Below are 19,555 nucleotides of genomic sequence, written 5' to 3' on the forward strand. Positions count from 1 at the left end.
CTGTCACACTTTGCAATCTACGACGCTGGAGCGATAATTTCATGACGTATGTGCGATGTAGAAGCTGTTGGTTACTATGCGCACATCGTATACGATATATGTTACACCATGCAATCATGCCGCCACAGCGGGACACTAGATGACGAAAGAAAGTTTCAAACGATCTGCTACGACGTACGATTCTCAGCGGGGTCCCTGATCGCAGGAGCGTGTCAGACACTGCGATCTCGTAACTATATCGTTCGAACGTCACGAATCGTGCCGTCGTAGCGATCAAAATTGCACTGTGTGACGGTACCCTTACTCTGAGTACAGATAATGTAGTAGACGTCATTTTCAGTTCTAACTGAGTTATCACTGTCTTATCTGTGGTGTTACATAGGACTACAGGTGACATCTACTGCATTACCTGTAATCAGAGTTATCATTGTGTTATCTGTGGTGTTAATTTTTTGGAGACAGTGCCATGCTGGGCACATCAGCCCACTGATGTACTAGATAGATGAGGAGATGGTGGAACAATGGATGGGGAGCCTGGATTAGGAGATGTGAGGCAGTGACTCATGTCACAGGTAAGGGTCGCTGTGTGTTCTCCCCAGGTTGTGTGTTGTGAATTCTGCTCTTGGGCTCCCTCTGGTGGTTATGAGTGGTAGTGCTGCGGTAGTTGGATCGCAGAATTTATCAGGTGTATCTATTTTTTGCAATTTGGGCTGGGCTATTTAGTCCTGCTTTATCCTTTAGTCAGTGCCAGTTGTCCATTGTTTTTGGAGGATTCACATCCATACCTGGTCTCTCCTGTTCTGCTGTTCATTTCAACAAAGATAAGTTCTGGCTTTGTTTTTGCTGTCCACCTGCTGTGGACCTTATAGTTCTGTGCATTTTCATGTTTTGTCTTGTCCAGCTTTGTCTGTGAAGGATTTTTTGCAGCCAAGCTGTGTCTCTGGAGATGCAGATATACCCTCCATGTGTTTAGTCAGATGTGGTGATTTGTATTTTCTGTGGTGGATATTTTCTAGTGTTTTAATACTGACTGCATAGTACTCTGTCCTTTTCTTTCTTTTTAGCTAGTATGGCCTCCTATGCTAAATCCTGATTTCATGTCTGCGTATGTTATTTCCCTCTCCTCTCGGGTCAATATTTGTGGGGGGCTGTCTATCCTTTGGGGATTTTCTCTGAGGCAAGATAGTTTTCCCGTTTCTGTCTTTAGGGGAAATTAGTTCTTAGGCTGTGTTGAGGGGTCTAGGGAGTGTTAGGTACCCCCCACGGCTACTTCTAGTTGCGCTGCTAAGTTCAGGGTTTGCTGTCAGTACAGGTACCACCTTCTCCAGAGTACGTCTCATGCTGCTCCTAGGCCACCAGATCATAACAGTACAACTGGCCAACAATGAGTTAATTGCATCTCAGAAGAAGGGAGGAAAGGTTTTGAACCATTTTTTTTTTCCTTAGCCTGTTTTGTCTTTTCTTCCCTCTTAATCTCTGGGTGGCTACGGAACCTAGTAATAACATGAATGTTCAGGAGTTAGTTTCTCGGGTGGATCAGCTTGCTGCTAAGGTACAGGGTATTTCAGATTATATTATTCAGACTTCTGCCTTAGAACCTAAGATTCCCACTCCTGATTTATTTTTTGGTGACAGATCCAAATTTTTGAGTTTCAAAAATAACTGTAAACCGTTTTTTGCATTGAGACCCCGGTCCTCTGGTGATCCCATTCAGCAGGTTAAAATCATCATATCCCTGCTGCGTGGTGACCCACAGGATTGGGCATTTTCCCTGGAATCTGGCAATCCTGCTTTGCTTAATGTTGATTCTTTCTTTGAAGCATTAGGGTTATTGTATGATGAGCCTAATTCTGTGGATCAAGCTGAGAAGATCTTGTTGGCCTTGTGTCAGGGTCAAGAATAGGCAGAATCGTTTTGCCAGAAATTTAGAAAATGGTCTGTACTGACTAAATGGAATGAGGATGCCTTGGCGGCAATTTTCAGAAAGGGTCTTTCTGAATCCGTTAAAGATGTTATGGTGGGGTTCCCCACGCCTGCTGGTCTGAGTGATTCTATGTCTCTGGCCACTCAGATTGATCGGCGCTTGCGCGAGCGCAGAGTTGTGCACACTGTGGCGTTGTCCTCCGAGCGGAGCCCTGAGCCTATGCAGTGTGATAGGATTTTGTCCAGAGCTGAACGACAAGGATTTAGGCGTCAGAATAGGTTGTGTTTTTACTGCGGCGATTCTGCTCATGTTATTTCTGATTGCCCTAAGCGTACAAAGAGAATCGCTAGTTCTGTTATCATCAGTACTGTACAACCTAAATTTTTGTTATCTGTGACCTTGATCTGCTCATTATCGTCATTTTCTGTCATGGCATTTGTGGATTTAGGCGCCGCTCTGAACTTAATGGACTTAGAATTTGCCAGACGTTGTGGTTTCCCCTTGCAGCCTTTGCAGAACCCTATTCCTTTAAGGGGGATTGATGCTACACTGTTGGCTTTAAAATAAACCTCAGTTTTGGACACAGCTGACCATGCACATGGCGCCAGCCCATTAGGAAGATTGTCGTTTTCTGGTGTTGCATAATTTGCATGATGATATTGTGCTGGGTTTTCCATGGTTACAGCTACATAATCCGGTGTTAGATTAGAAATCTATGTCTGTGACTAGTTGGGGTTGTCAGGGGGTTTATGTTCACGTTCCTTTGATGTCAATTTCCTCTTCCCCCTCTTCTGAAATTCCTGAGTTTTTGTCAGATTTCCAGGATGTATTCGATGAGCCCAAATCCAGTTCCCTTCCACCACATAGGGACTATGATTGTGCTATTGACTTGATTCCCTAAGGTACGACTTTTCAACCTGTCTGTGCCAGAACATGCCGCCATGCGGAGCTATATTAAGGAGTCTTTGGAGAAGGGGCATATTCGGCCATCTTCTTCACCATTGGGAGCAGGTTTTTTTTTGTTGCCAAGAAGGATGGCTCCTTGAGACCGTGTATTGATTATCACCTCTTGAATAAGATCACGGTCAAATTTCAATACCCTTTGCCTTTGCTTACTGATTTGTTTGCTAGGATTAAGGGGGCTAGCTGGTTTACTAAGATTGACCTTCGAGGGGCATATAATCTTATTCGTATTAAACAGGGTGACGAATGGAAAACTGCATTTAATACGCCCGAAGGCCATTTTGAATACCTTGTGATGCCATTCGGACTCTCTAATGCCCCACCTGTGTTCCAATCCTTCATGCATGATATCTTTCAGAGTTATCTTGATAAATTCATGGTTGTATATTTGGATGATATTTTGATTTTTTCCAATGATTGGGAGTCTCATGTGAAACAGATCAGGATGGTATTTCAGATCCTCCGTAATAATGCTTTGTTTGTGAAGGGGTCGAAGTGCCTCTTTGGAGTGCAGAAGGTTTCTTTTTTGGGCTTCATTTTTTCTCCCTCATCTATAGAAATGGATCCGGTTAGGGTTCAGGCCATTCATGATTGGACTCAGCCCACATCTGTGAAGAGCCTTCAGAAATTCTTGGGTTTTGCTAATTTTTATCGTCGTTTTATTGCCAACTTCTCCAGTGTGGTTAAACCTCTGACCGATTTGACGAAGAAAGGCGCTGATGTGACGAATTGGTCCTCTGCGGCTGTTTCTGCCTTTCAGGAGCTTAAATGCAGATTTACTTCTGCTCCTGTGTTGCGTCAGCCGGATGTTTCTCTTCCATTTCAGGTTGAGGTTGACGCGTCTGAGATTGGGGCAGGGGCCGTTTTGTCTCAGAGGAATTCTGATGGTTCCTTGATGAAACCGTGTGCCTTCTTTTCTCGGAAGTTTTCGCCTGCGGAACGCAATTATGATGTCGGCAATAGGGAGTTGTTGGCTATGAAGTGGGCATTTGAGGAGTGGCGTCATTGGCTTGAGGGGGCCAAGCACCGTATTGTGGTCCTGATCGATCATAAGAATCTGATTTACCTTGAGTCTGCCAAACGATTGAATCCTAGACAGGCTCGATGGTCCCTGTTTTTCTCCCGTTTTGATTTTGTGGTCTCGTACATTCCTGGTACTAAGAATGTTAAGGCGGATGCCCTCTCTAGGAGTTTTTTTCCTGATTCCCCTGGGGTTCTTGAGCCGGTCGGCATTCTGAAGGAAGGGGTGGTTCTTTCTGCCATCTCCCCTGATTTACGACGGGTTCTTCAGGAATTTCAGGCTAATAAACATGACCGCTGTCCAGTGGGGAAACTGTTTGTTCCTGATAGATGGACTAGTAAAGTGATTTCTGAGGTTCATTGTTGTGTTGGCTGGCCATCCTGGGATTTTTGGTACCAGAGATTTGGTTGGTAGGTCCTTTTGGTGGCCTTCTTTGTCGCGGGAAGTGCGTTCTTTTTTGTGCAGTCCTGTGGGATTTGTGCGCGGGCTAAGCCTTGCTGTTCCCGCGCTAGTGGGTTGCTTCTGCCTTTGCCGGTCCCTGAGAGACCTTGGACGCATATTTCTATGGATTTTATTTCAGATCTTCTGGTTTCCCAGAGGATTTTGGTTATCTGGGTGGTTTGTGACCGGTTTTCTAAGATGGTTCATTTGGTACCTTTGCCTAAATTGCCTTCCTCTTCTGATTTGGTTCCATTGTTTTTTCAGCATGTGGTTCGTTTGCATGGCATTCCGGAGAATATTGTGTCCGATAGAGGTTCCCAGTTTGTTTCTAGGTTTTGGCGGGCCTTTTGTGCTAGGCTGGGCATTGATTTGTCTTTTTCTTCCGCATTTCATCCTCAGACAAATGGCCAGACCGAGTGAAATAATCAGACTTTGGAAACTTATTTGAGATGCTTTGTATCTGCTGATCAGGATGATTGGGTGGCTTTCTTGCCATTGGCCGAGTTTGCCCTTAATAATCGGGCTAGTTCGGCTACCTTTGTTTCGCCTTTTTTTTGTAATTTTGGTTTTCATCCTCGTTTTTCTTCAGGGTAGGTTGAGCCTTCTGATTGTCCTGGTGTGGATTCTGTGGTTGACAGGCTGCAGCAGATTTGGGCTCATGTGGTGGACAATTTGGTGTTGTCTCAGGAGGAGGCTCAGCGTTTTGCTAACCGTCGTCGGTGTGTTGGTTCCCGGCTTCGGGTTGGGGATTTGGTCTGGTTGTCTTCCCGTCATGTTCCTATGAAGGTTTCTTCCCCTAAGTTCAAGCCTCGGTTTATTGGTCCTTATAGGATTTCTGAGATTATCAACCCAGTGTCTTTTCGTTTGGCCCTTCCAGCCTCTTTTTCCATCCATAATGTGTTCCATAGATCTTTGTTGCGGAAGTATGTGGTGCCCGTTGTTCCCTCTGTTGATCCTCCAGCCCCGATGTTGATTGATGGGGAGTTGGAGTATGTGGTTGCGAAGATTTTGGATTCTCGTTTTTCGAGGCGGAAGCTTCAGTATCTGGTCAAATGGAAGGGTTATGGCCAGGAGGATAATTCTTGGGTTATTGCCTCCGATGTTCATGCTGACGATTTGGTTCGTGCCTTTCATTTGGCTCGTCCTAATCGGCCTGGGGGCTCTGGTGAGGGTTCGGTGACCCCTCCTCAAGGGGGGGTACTGTAGTGAATTCTGCTCTTGGGCTCCCTCTGGTGGTTATGAGTGGTAGTGCTGCAGTAGTTGGATCGCAGCATTTATCAGGTGTATCTATTTTTTGCAATTTGGGCTGGGCTATTTAGTCCTGCTTTATCCTTTAGTCAGTGCCAGTTGTGCATTGTTTGGAGGATTCACATCCATACCTGGTCTCTCCTGTTCTGCTGTTCATTTCAACAAAGATAAGTTCTGGCTTTGTTTTTGCTGTCCACCTGCTGTGGACCTTATAGTTCTGTGCATTTTCATGTTTTGTCTTGTCCAGCTTTGTCTGTGAAGTACTTTTTGCAGCCAAGCTGTGTCTCTGGAGATGCAGATATACCCTCCATGTGTTTAGTCAGATGTGGTGATTTGTATTTTCTGTGGTGGATATTTTCTAGTGTTTTAATACTGACCGCATAGTACTCTGTCCTTTTCTTTCTTTTTAGCTAGTATGGCCTCCTATGCTAAATCCTGATTTCATGTCTGCGTATGTTATTTCCCTCTCCTCTCACGGTCAATATTTGTGGGGGGCTGTCTATCCTTTGGGGATTTTCTCTGAGGCAAGATAGTTTTCCCGTTTCTGTCTTTAGGGGAAGTTAGTTCTTAGGCTGTGTCGAGGGGTCTAGGGAGTGTTAGGTACCCCCCACGGCTACTTCTAGTTGCGCTGCTAAGTTCAGGGTTTGCGGTCAGTACAGGTACCATCTTCTCCAGAGTACGTCTCATGCTGCTCCTAGGCCACCAGATCATAACAGTTGTGCATGCAGACGGATGAAATCCATAGGTGTGCATGGGAGTCATGGATTTCCGATCCGGGTTTTCCATGTGGCTGAAGGCCACAGGTTTGTATGTGTTAAAAGCCCTGCAGTAAGAGGTATGGGTGTGTCAGGTGTGTGTGCTGGTGTGCAGAGCAGAGGACTGCAGAGCGCTGGCTGAGTGCATGGAGGCACAGGCCAGTGAAGCCGGCACCCAGGGCAGCTGAATAGCCTGGCACCCGCAGCGTATACAGCGATGCAAGTCGTCCATGGTACTGGTCTCAGATGTGGACAGTCCTGTGCCCGGAGGTGGATGTCCTGTGCCTGAAGGAGTCGGATGTGGAAAGTCCTGTGCCCGGAGGAGGATGTCCTGTGCCCGAAAGAGGACTAGCATGTGTAACGATTGCAAACAGGTAAATATGGTGCCCGGCTGCTATCCGGAGGATATCCTGGACTGTGTACGGCTGTGTGAGTAAAGAGACTGTAAGAGACTGTGATACAGTAATGCAGGACACCCACGAGAACTAGTCAGAGAGGGCTGGCGTGTGTAGAGTCTGCAACATATGAGGCTGTGTATATGGAGACTGTAATATGGCATGTGGTCGCCCAGGGAAACTGGACAAGGGAAGTCTGTCCTGTTTAGGGACTGCAATCTAAAAGCCATATGATATGTATTGCTATGAACTGGTGTGAACTGAACACTGATAATATACACTGAATTTATATGTATTTGTGTGAATTGGACTTTAATGCTGTGAGGAAACACATTAAGAGACTATTGTGTTGGAACTTTGTGGGTCACTGCCTCTTCACTACGTACTTTGCTACTACCGATGCCTTACAGAGAGTATAAGCTTTTTTTTTTTTAAAAAATGTTCTCATTATTTGGCCACAGAATGGGGGACATCATATTACTGTATATGGGCATCTGTGGGGGATATTATACCTACGATGTGGGAACATATTATATGAGGGGTTTTGGGGGCATTATACTGTATCCCTATACAGTACAGGGGACTGTGGTAATTTCATACAGTAAATAGGGTTGCTATGGTGGATATCATACTGTGTGGGGTACTATGGGGGCCATTATACTGTATCAGGGGCTGGGGAGTCATAATACTGTATTGCATGCTGTGGTGGCCATCATACTATATAATGGGGACTGTAGTGAACATCAAACTGCAGAGTGGGGGGCTGTTATGCATATCATATTGTGTGGGCGCTGTGGTGACTATCATAACATGTAGGGGTACAGTGTGAGGAGGGTACAGTTTGGAGAGGACAACGTGGTGGGCAGTTTTTGGGAATTGTGTGAAGAGAGGGCATGGAATGCATATGGAAATCGGGCAGCTTGAAATGAGGGGACAGTATTGAGAGAGATTATCTTGGCAGGGGGGCAATGTGGAGCTATAGAGAGTGTAAGGGAAACCAGTGGAGAGGGGACAGCCATGGTGTAGGTCATGGTTCATAAGGACAAATGGTGTGACGGTTATAGCTGATAATGGTGGACAGTGGGGTGGTTATCTTTCATTAAGGTGGACAGTGTTGAGGCCATATACATTAGAAGGCTTATTTAGGGCTTAGTGTAGGCAGATGTTTTTACTCAGGAGCATTTTAATAACACTGTTATTTTTTAGGACACGATGTGGGGATGTGATACAAAAGACGGAGAATGCAGAAAAGAGCTGTGGATGGGAAACGTCATCATGGCATTTAGACAAGATGGAGAAGAAAAGAATGAACGATACAGAGAAGATGTCACTTATAAGGTATCTGGATGTAAATGTTTATTTGTGATACTGACTAGGTCTCATTAATGCTGTGGAAAGATGAAAACTTGGCACTCAGAAGGAAGAAGAGAAAGAAAACAATGTCTATTGTAACTTCAGAAAATTATTGACGTTTCGGTCAAACAGCCTGCGACAACGGTTGCAATTCGCATAATGCTACTCACATGGCTCATTCACTTCACCCATAGCATAGCAAATGAATATCAAATGTTGAAGGGTAGCTACGGCAGTCCTATGGCACAGTGTACACATGTGTTTTGACCTGTAGAGATGCAGGTCAGGTGTACAAACTAAGTTGCATGGTGCATGTGCCTGTTTATTGGCACTCCTTTGCATCTAAGCATATCATCTGGTGCTCATCAGTGGGTGCGCCTGATGCTATCCTTTGAAAGGCTAACTAATAAGCACATTAACTCAGTATGATGAAAAGAGTCAGCATGGGGAGTCTGAATATGGAAAAGAGCTGGAGTGGAGGGACTCAATATGCAGCAGAGGCAGCATGGGGGCGCAGTATGGAGAAGAGGCAGCGTAAGGGGCTTATTATGGAGAAAAGAAAGCATGGTGGGGCTTATTATGGAGTAGAGGCAGTTTGGGGGCTCACTATGGATAAGAGACAGCATGGGGGTTAAGTAAAGTGTAAGGGCCGTGTGGTTGTCTCAGTGAAGAGAAGAGACAGAAAAGTGAGCTCTCTGTATAAAGAGGTAGCATGTGGGACTCACTATGGAGAGAAGGGCAGCATGGAGACGAGGCAGTATAAGGGGCTCTGTATTAAGATAGGGAAATATGAGAGGCTCAGTACAGAAAAGGGGCAGCATGAGGGGTATAATGTGAAAAGGAGGCTCAGTATGGAGATGGGGAAGAATGAGGGACAGAGTGAAGAGGGGTTTAGTATGGACAGGGGTCAGTGTGAAGTGCAAAAGCAATCAATTTATGAATACCTTGTCAGGGGTGTATCAGAGGCTGCAGACAGTCGCACAGCATCTGGCTGCAGAATGTCTCTGCGGTCGGCTTTGCGGACACCTTCCTAGTCCTTCTGAGTCTTTGAACCAGTGACAACCTCCCCCTGGCTCTAACTGACACACCTAGAGTGGGTGTTTATAGACTTACTGTCTGCTTCTGGAAATCGCCGGTGATACTTCCATTTTCCCCTGTTGAGGCTTGGAGCTACAGCAGTCGGCTATCTTCCTCTTTGATGCTGCTGGAGGACATCTGTGTTACCTCTCTGAGTCTACTCAAGATAAGAGTTCCCCTTGTTTGTCTAACCCAGCTGTCTTTAGTTGTAGTGGGAATTGACTAGTGCTTACCCCGTCCTTCCCTAAGCAGGGCTTATTGCCAGGTTCAGGCAGGGATTCAGTTCCTCCTCAGCGATAGATGCAGATAGGTGACTTTAGATTTGCCTAGGGGTCCCCACTCACCCCTTCCCTAGTGTTGGGCTCCCTTCCCTTCATCCCTTCGTGTTACACTTAGTCTTTCCTACACTGTACATGACATAATTACAGATAATACCAAAAGGGACATTCAAGTATATACTGAGATGTGTAAGGAACTTGAACCCAATGCGTGTAGCTACCAAATGTAGCTTCAACAGGGGTAGTCCATTTGGATGTTTTGGGTTGTCATTATGATTTAAAAAGAGAAAACACAGTAGTTTGACAATAAATGGCTTCACCCAACCACTAACCATGAGTGGAGAAAAAGTTTTGGTGTTATCATTCATATTCTCTGAAAAAAAGTCCAAGAAAGTAAAAATTCTGCCGAGGTATGTAAACTTTTGAGAACAACTGTATATATATATATATATATACAGTGGGGCAAAAAAGTATTTAGTCAGTCAGCAATAGTGCAAGTTCCACCACTTAAAAAGATGAGAGGCGTCTGTAATTTACATCATAGGTAGACCTCAACTATGGGAGACAAACTGAGAAAAAAAAATCCAGAAAATCACATTGTCTGTTTTTTTATCATTTTATTTGCATATTATGGTGGAAAATAAGTATTTGGTCAGAAACAAAATTTCATCTCAATACTTTGTAATATATCCTTTGTTGGCAATGACAGAGGTCAAACGTTTTCTGTAAGTCTTCACAAGGTTGCCACACACTGTTGTTGGTATGTTGGCCCATTCCTCCATGCAGATCTCCTCTAGAGCAGTGATGTTTTTGGCTTTTCGCTTGGCAACACGGACTTTCAACTCCCTCCAAAGGTTTTCTATAGGGTTGAGATCTGGAGACTGGCTAGGCCACTCCAGGACCTTGAAATGCTTCTTACGAAGCCACTCCTTCGTTGCCCTGGCGGTGTGCTTTGAATCATTGTCATGTTGAAAGACCCAGCCACGTTTCATCTTCAATGCCCTTGCTGATGGAAGGAGGTTTGCACTCAAAATCTCACGATACATGGCCCCATTCATTCTTTCATGTACCCGGATCAGTCGTCCTGGCCCCTTTGCAGAGAAACAACCCCAAAGCATGATGTTTCCACCACCATGCTTTACAGTAGGTATGGTGTTTGATGGATGCAACTCAGTATTCCTTTTCCTCCAAACACGACAAGTTGTGTTTCTACCAAACAGTTCCAGTTTGGTTTCATCAGACCATAGGACATTCTCCCAAAACTCCTCTGGATCATCCAAATGCTCTCTAGCAAACTTCAGACCGGCCCGGACATGTACTGGCTTAAGCAGTGGGACACGTCTGGCACTGCAGGATCTGAGTCCATGGTGGCGTAGTGTGTTACTTATGGTAGGCCTTGTTACATTGGTCCCAGCTCTCTGCAGTTCATTCACTAGGTCCCCCCGCGTGGTTCTGGGATTTTTGCTCACCGTTCTTGTGATCATTCTGACCCCACGGGGTGGGATTTTGCGTGGAGCCCCAGATCGAGGGAGATTATCAGTGGTCTTGTATGTCTTCCATTTTCTAATTATTGCTCCCACTGTTGATTTCTTCACTCCAAGCTGGTTGGCTATTGCAGATTCAGTCTTCCCAGCCTGGTGCAGGGCTACAATTTTGTTTCTGGTGTCCTTTGACAGCTCTTTGGTCTTCACCATAGTGGAGTTTGGAGTCAGACTGTTTGAGGGTGTGCACAGGTGTCTTTTTATACTGATAACAAGTTTAAACAGGTGCCATTACCACAGGTAATGAGTGGAGGAAAGAGGAGACTCTTAAAGAAGAAGTTACAGGTCTGTGAGAGCCAGAAATCTTGATTGTTTGTTTCTGACCAAATACTTATTTTCCACCATAATATGCAAATAAAATGATAAAAAAACAGACAATGTGATTTTCTGGATTTTTTTTTCTCAGTTTGTCTTCCATAGTTGAGGTCTACCTATCATGTAAATTACAGACGCCTCTCATCTTTTTAAGTGGTGGAACTTGCACTATTGCTGACTGACTAAATACTTTTTTGCCACACTGTATGGTGGAAAATAAGTATTTGGTCAGAAACAAACAATCAAGATTTCTGGCTCTCACAGACCTGTAACTTCTTCTTTAAGAGTCTCCTCTTTCCTCCACTCATTACCTGTGGTAATGGCACCTGTTTAAACTTGTTATCAGTATAAAAAGACACCTGTGCACACCTTCAAACAGTCTGACTCCAAACTCCACTATGGTGAAGACCAAAGAGCTGTCAAAGGACACCAGAAACAAAATTGTAGCCCTGCACCAGGCTGGGAAGCCTGAATCTGCAATAGCCAACCAGCTTGGAGTGAAGAAATCAACAGTGGGAGCAATAATTAGAAAATGGAAGACATACAAGACCACTGATAATCTCCCTCGATCTGGGGCTCCACGCAAAATCCCACCCCGTGGGGTCAGAATGATCACAAGAACGGTGAGCAAAAATCCCAGAACCACGCGGGGGGACCTAGTGAATGAACTGCAGAGAGCTGGGACCAATGTAACAAGGCCTACCATAAGTAACACACTATGCCACCATGGACTCAGATCCTGCAGTGCCAGACGTGTCCCACTGCTTAAGCCAGTACATGTCCGGGCCCGTCTGAAGTTTGCTAGAGAGCATTTGGATGATCCAGAGGAGTTTTGGGAGAATGTCCTATGGTCTGATGAAACCAAACTGGAACTGTTTGGTAGAAACACAACTTGTCGTGTTTGGAGGAAAACGAATACTGAGTTGCATCCATCAAACACCATACCTACTGTAAAGCATGGTGGTGGAAACATCATGCTTTGGGGCTGTTTCTCTGCAAAGGGGCCAGGACGACTGATCCGGGTACATGAAAGAATGAATGGGGCCATGTATCGTGAGATTTTGAGTGCAAACCTCCTTCCATCAGCAAGGGCATTGAAGATGAAACGTGGCTGGGTCTTTCAACATGACAATGATCCAAAGCACACCATCAGGGCAACGAAGGAGTGGCTTCGTAAGAAGCATTTCAAGGTCCTGGAGTGGCCTAGCCAGTCTCCAGATCTCAACCCTATAGAAAACCTTTGGAGGGAGTTGAAAGTCCGTGTTGCCAAGCGAAAAGCCAAAAACATCACTGCTCTAGAGGAGATCTGCATGGAGGAATGGGCCAACATACCAACAACAGTGTGTGGCAACCTTGTGAAGACTTACAGAAAACGTTTGACCTCTGTCATTGCCAACAAAGGATATATTACGAAGTATTGAGATGAAATTTTGTTTCTGACCAAATACTTATTTTCCACCATAATATGCAAATAAAATGTTAAAAAAACAGACAATGTGATTTTCTGGATTTTTTTTTCTCAGTTTGTCTCCCATAGTTGAGGTCTACCTATGATGTAAATTACAGACGCCTCTCATCTTTTTAAGTGGTGGAACTTGCACTATTGCTGACTGACTAAATACTTTTTTGCCCCACTGTATATATATATACAGTACAGACCAAAAGTTTGGACACACCTACTTATTTAAAGATTTTTCTGTATTTTCATGACTACGAAAATTGTACATTCACACTGAAGGCATCAAAACTATGAATTATAACACATGTGGAATTATATACTTAACAAAAAAAAGAGAAACAACTGAAATTATGTCTTATATTCTAGGTTCTTCAAAGTAGCCACCTTTTGCTTTGATGACTGCTTTGCACACTCTTGGCATTTTCTTGATGAGCTTCAAGACATAGTCACCGGGAATGGTCTTCCAACAATCTTGAAGGAGTTCCCAGAGATGCTTAGCACTTGTTGGCCCTTTAGCCTTCACTTTGTGGTCCGGCTCACCCCAAAACATCTCGATTGGGTTCAGGTCTGGTGATTGTCAGGTCAGGTCATCTGGCGTAGCCCCCATCACTCTCCTTCTTGGTCAACTAGCCCTTACACAGCCTGGAGTTGTGTTTGGGGTCATTGTCCTGTTAAAAAATAAATGATGGTCCAACTAAATGCAAACCGGATGGAATAGCATTCCACTGCAAGATGCTGTGGTAGCCATGCTGGTACAGTATGCCTTCAATTTTGAATAAATTCCAAACAGTGTCACCAGCAAAGCACCCCCACACCATCATACCTCCTCCTCCATGCTTCACAGTGGGAACCAGGCATGTAGAGTCCATTCGTTCACCTTTTCTGAATTGCACAAAGACATGGTGGTTGGAACCAAAGATCTCAAATTTGGACTCATCAGACCAAAGCACAGATTTCCACTGGTCTAATGTTCATTCCTTGTGTTCTTTAGCCCAAATAAGTCTCTTATGCTTGTTGCCTGTCCTTAGCAGTGGTTTCCTAGCAGCTATTTTACTATGCAGGCCTACTGCACAAAGTCTCCTCTTAACAGTTGTTGTAGAGATGTGTCTGCTGCTAGAACTCTGTGTGGCATTGACCTGGTCTCTAATCTGAGCTGCTGTCAACCTGCGATTTCTGAGTCTGGTGACTCGGATAAACTTATCCTCAGAAGCAGAGGTGACTCTTGGTGAGTCAGTTTCTTTGTAGCGCTTGATGATTTTTGCCACTGCACTTGGGGACACTTTCAAAGTTTGCTCAATTTTTCGGACTGACTGACCTTCATTTCTTAAAGTAATGATGGCCACTCGTTTTTCTTTACTTAGCTGCTTTTTTCTTGCCATAATACAAATTCTAACAGTCTATTCAGTAGGACAATCAGCTGTGTATCCACCAGGCTTCTGCACATTACAACTGATGGTCCTAACCCCATTTATAAGGCAAGAAATCCCACTTATTAAACCCGACAAGGCACACCTGTGAATTGAAAACAATTCACAGTGACTACCTCTTGAAGCTCATCAAGAGAATGCCAAGATTGTGCAAAGCAGTCATCAAAGCAAAAGGTGGCTACTTTGAAGAACCTAGAATATACGACATCATTTCAGTTGTTTCACACTTTTTTGTTAAGTATATAATTCCACATGTGTTAATTCAAAGTTTTGATGCCTTCAGTGTGAATGTACAATTTTCATAGTCATGAAAATACAGAAAAATCTTTAAACGAGAAGGTGTGTCCAAACTTTTGGTCTGTACTGTGTATATATATATATATATATATATATATATATATATATATATATATATATACACATACACACTGCTCATAAAAATAAACAGGACACTTCAACAATACAATGTAAATCAAAGTCAACCACACTTCTGGGAAATCAATCTGTCCAGTTTTGTAGCAACACCGATTGTGAATCAATTGCTCCTCCTGTTCTGCAAATGGAACAGACAACATGTACAAGTGATAGGCAAATAGCAAGACAACCTCTATAAAGGAGTGCTCCTGCAGGGAGTGACCACAAACCATTTCTCTGTTCTCATCCTATTTGGCTGTTGTTTTGGTCACTTTTGCATTTTGTCATTTCTCTCACCTTTGTGGGTACTGTAAAGAAGGATGAAGCGGTGTCTACAACCCACTGAAGTTGCTCAGGTAGTGCAACTCATCAAGGAGAAGGGTAGCTGTGTCAGTTAGCACAGTGTCCAGAGCATGAAGCAGATACCAGGGGACAGGCCAGTACATCAGGAAACGTGGAGGGGGCGGAAGGAGAGCAACAACCCTGCTACCTCCTCCTTTGTGCAAGGAGAAACAGGAGGAGCAGTGGCAGAGCCCTGCAAAATGACCTCCAGCAGGTCAATATTATCCCTGTGTCTGCTCAAACTGTCAGAAACAGACTCTATGAGGGTAGTATGAGGGCCCGACATCCACAAACGTGTGTTTTGTTACAGCCCAACACTGTGCAGAGCTATATTTCTGTTTTTTTTCAGGCAAGATGGGGTGCAGATTGTACATTAATGAGAAAAAAATGAATTTACCAAATGGCTGCAATGAAACAAAGAGTGAAAAATTTAAAGGGGTATGAATACTTTCCGTACCTATTGTATTCAGTAGTTTCTACTCCCATTGACTCCAATAACGTTTGGCTGTGTTCTGTGAAAATTGCAAAAACAATATTAGCCGCCGATCGTAATCGGAACTGAATTTTGAAAAATTCGCTCAACTCTAACTCAGACGTCAGTGAGTCACGGAGAGAGTGGTTTGCAAAAAGTTAAGGAGACATGTACGTTTTTGATCCGAGTCTCTGATCAAAACTATCCATACAAGTTTATGGGTCCCTGAAAATCACAGAGCATACACTTTGTTATCCATGTGCAGTCCATGATTCACATTGTAGTAGAATGGAGCTTTGCAGTTTTTTCCCCCATTAGTGAACAATCGCTGGCTGAATCACTGATAAAACTTTGATGTTAAAAGCTGACACTGACCAAACACTGAGACCAAACACTGATAAAAATCAGAACCAAAACGCTGATGAATGAGTTTTTACGTCTGAGAAAAATCATGGACTGCTGAATGACCCCTCGTATATACGTGATCTTATCTGGATGAAGGACCTGGACCAATTCCTCAAACAACATGTATTTATAAAAGACAGCAAACGTTGCAAATGTTTTACGCAACAGCTTCTCCAGCTTTTTGAAAAATTACCAGAGATTTGGGAAAAGGGAGTCGCAACTTGGCAGCTGGAATATGTGCCACATTCATTAGGAGACACTCAGGTCTTAATGAATTTGGTGCATCTTATTCAAGCAGGCACTGCTTCAAGTCTGCAGTACAATGTACTTAACACCGATCTCAGGATACATGCCCACAATCAAGAATTGCTGCGTTTTTATGCAGTGTCAAACCTGCAGCAGCCAGCTGTGACAGCATAGTGGATGGGATTTCAAGAACTCACATGCCCACTAAGTATCACAGGCGTACACTGACATGCGGCTCTCTTTCCAGACAGCAGCATGCCAATTTTCATCAATAGAATGTATTGAATTTGGTAAATCCGCACGTTTCAGTGACCACATGCGAATTTACCTGCGTTCAATAGAAGGCAGCGCTTTGGACGCAGTGAACGTATGCTACGTCCAAAGCCCTGCTAGTTCCGGATTGTGGACACATACAGTAAACTACATCTTCTGCACTACATGTGACACACACTGTAGACAAAAACAAAATGTACATACCAGTTGAGTTGATGAGTGCCCTGTATTAGAGTATTCTATAGAAGTAATTATTTCTTCATCATGACTACCGGGTACTTGACAGTGACTAAAAGCTTGCCATGGAGTCCAGGGATTTAATTTCCTTCAAAATATTAAACGTTTTCTTCACCATAACCGAGCTTCACGGTTCTCCGAGAAAGTGAAAGTGAAAACATACTTGAAAATGAAAATAGCTTGAGAAGTAACTGGCAAATGCAGGAGAAGAGCGACAACCTGTGGCAGACAGCGGAAGGAGCACTCACACACTGAGGCCTCATTTACTTAACCGATTTTTCTTCACAGAAGAACGGACAAATTATTCTGATCAGACTTTGATATGGGTGTTGTCCAAGTGTTATCCATTTTAGGCTTGCGTCACACTAGCAATTTTAAAATCGGTCCTATTTTGTTCCTGCAAAGTCGGATGAGTGTAATGCAAGTGCTTTGAGTGTTTCCGATTTACATCTGAATAATAATAATAATAATAATTTTTATTTATATAGCGCCAACATATTCCGCAGCGCTTTACAAATTATAGAGGGGACTTGTACAGACAATAGACATTACAGCATAACAGAAATCACAGTTCAAAACAGATACCAGGAGGAGTGAGGGCCCTGCTCGCAAGCTTACAAACTATGGGGAAAAGGGGAGACACGAGAGGTGGATGGTAACAATTGCATTAGTTATTCGGACCAGCTATAGTGTAAGGCTCTGGTGTTCATGTAAAGCTGCATGAACCAGTTACCTGCCTAAGTATGTAGCAGTACAGACACAGAGGGCTAATACTGCATAAAGTGTATGAGAACATGATGCGAGGAACCTTTTTTTTTTATTATTATAAATAGGCCACACAGGGATCGTTAGGTTAATGCATTGAGGCGGTGGGCCAGTCTGAACAAATGAGTTTTTAGGGCACGCTTAAAACTGTGGGGATTGGGGATTAATCGTATTAACCTAGGTAGTGCATTCCAAAGAATCGGCGCAGCACGTGTAAAGTCTTGGAGACGGGAGTGGGAGGTTCTGATTATTGAGGATGCTAACCTGAGGTCATTAGCGGAGCGGAGGGCATGGGTAGGGTGGTAGACTGATACCAGGAAGGAGATGTAGGGTGGTGCTGAGCCATGGAGTGCTTTGTGGATGAGGGTAGTAGTTTTGTACTGGATTCTGGAGTGGATGGGTAGCCAGTGTAATGACTGGCACAGGGTAGAGGCATCGGTGTAACGGTTGGTGAGGAATATGATCCTGGCTGCAGCATTCAGGACAGATTGGAGCGGAGAGAGTTTTGCAAGAGGGAGGCCGATTAGTAGAGAGTTACAATAGTCCAGACGAGAATGAATAAGTGAAACAGTCAGAGTTTTTGCAGAGTCGAAAGTAAGAAAAGGGCGAATTCTAGAAATGTTTTTGAGATGCAGGTAAGAAGAGCGAGCCAGTGATCGGATGTAGGGGGTGAATGAAAGGTCAGAATCAAGGATGACCCCAAGGCAGCGGGCATGTTGCTTTGGAGTAATGGTGGAACCGCATACGGAGATGGCAATGTCAGGCAAAGGTAGGTTAGTAGAGGGAGAGAACACGAGGAGTTCAGTTTTTGACAGGTTTAGTTTCAGATAGAGGGAGGACATGATGTTAGAGACAGCGGTAAGACAATCACTGGTGTTTTCTAAAAAGGTCGGTGTGATATCAGGAGAAGAAGTGTATAATTGGGTGTCGTCAGCATAGAGATGGTACTGGAAACCAAATCTACTGATTGTTTGTCCAATAGGGGCAGTATACAACGAGAAGAGTAGGGGGCCTAGGACTGATCCTTGAGGAACCCCAACAGTAAGGGGAAGGTGAGAGGAGGAGGAACTAGCAAAACATACAGTGAAGGATCGGTCAGAGAGATAGGAGGAGAACCAGGAGAGAACGGTGTCCTTGAGGCCGATGGAGCGGAGCATAGTGAGGAGGAGCTGATGATCCACAGTGTCGAATGCTGCAGAGAGATCCAAGAGAATTAGCATGGAGTAGTGACCATTAGATTTAGCTGTTAGTAGGTCATTAGAGACTTTAGTGAGGGCAGTTTCAGTAGAGTGTAAAGAGCGGAAGCCAGATTGAAGAGGGTCGAGAAGAGAGTTATCTGAGAGATAGCGGGTAAGACGGGAGTGGACCAGGCGTTCGAGGAGTTTAGAGATGAAGGGAAGATTAGAGACAGGTCTATAATTAGCGGCACAGTTTTGATCGAGGGATGGTTTTTTAAGTAATGGATGTATGATGGCATGCTTAAATGAGGAGGGAAAAATACCGGAAGTGAGGGAAAGGTTGAATATTTTTGTTAGGTGAGAGGTGACAGCCGGGGAAAGGGACTGGAGGAGATGTGATGGAATGGGGTCACTGCAGTACGATTGCTATTTGATTGCAATGCGATTTTAATATGAGCTTTTACATAGAGAAATTCTCTATGTCATTTACACATAGTATTAAAAGGAAATATACTTCAAAACACGTTTATGTTTAATAGATAGATAGATAGATAGATAGATAGATAGCCAGAAATTCAGCAGCTGCATAAAGTAAAATGAAATCTGTGCCCGATAGGAAAGAACAGATAGATTACATACAGTACATACACATAGAATAGGTATATAAAGATGTCAGTGACATATACAATTAGTACAGTGTGTGTGCTGCTTTCTGTACATGTATATAATTATTAAAAGATTATTTTTCTGAAAAAAAAAATGTTGTGGGCTCCTGCATAATTTTTTTTAACTAGCAGAGGGAAAGCCGATGGCTCGGGACAGATGTTTATAGCCTGGGAAGGGGGTAATACCTATAGAGCTTCCCAGGCTATTGATATCAGCTCACAGTTGTGCACTTAGCTTTTGCTGGCTATTAAAATGGGGGACCCGCCCCCCAAAAAGTTACGCAGGGTCCCCTATAATTAATAACCAGCAAAGGCTAGGCAGACAGCTGCGGTCTAATATTAATAGCCTAGGAAGGGGCAA

General features: G+C 44.0%; 1 protein-coding gene across 4 annotated transcripts in view; it reads right to left on the reverse strand.

Moving 5' to 3' along the window:
- The window catches only part of LOC138650247 (protein mono-ADP-ribosyltransferase PARP14-like), a 155,513-nt gene extending 138,734 nt beyond the window's left edge, over positions 1–16,779 (reverse strand). Inside the window, exons 1-2 of one of the 4 annotated variants that reach the window (XM_069740625.1) lie at positions 16,554–16,779; positions 15,411–15,465 (exon numbers count right to left, since the gene is read on the reverse strand). The gene's annotated coding sequence lies outside the window, so the exon portion shown is untranslated. The remainder of the gene's footprint in view (positions 1–15,410; positions 15,466–16,553) is intronic. The other 3 variants (XM_069740627.1, XM_069740624.1, XM_069740626.1) reach the window with 3 other exon arrangements.
- Positions 16,780–19,555: the final 2,776 nt, after the last annotated feature.

Source organism: Ranitomeya imitator, chromosome 1 (assembly GCF_032444005.1).
Source record: "Ranitomeya imitator isolate aRanImi1 chromosome 1, aRanImi1.pri, whole genome shotgun sequence".
Taxonomy (NCBI): domain Eukaryota; kingdom Metazoa; phylum Chordata; class Amphibia; order Anura; family Dendrobatidae; genus Ranitomeya; species Ranitomeya imitator.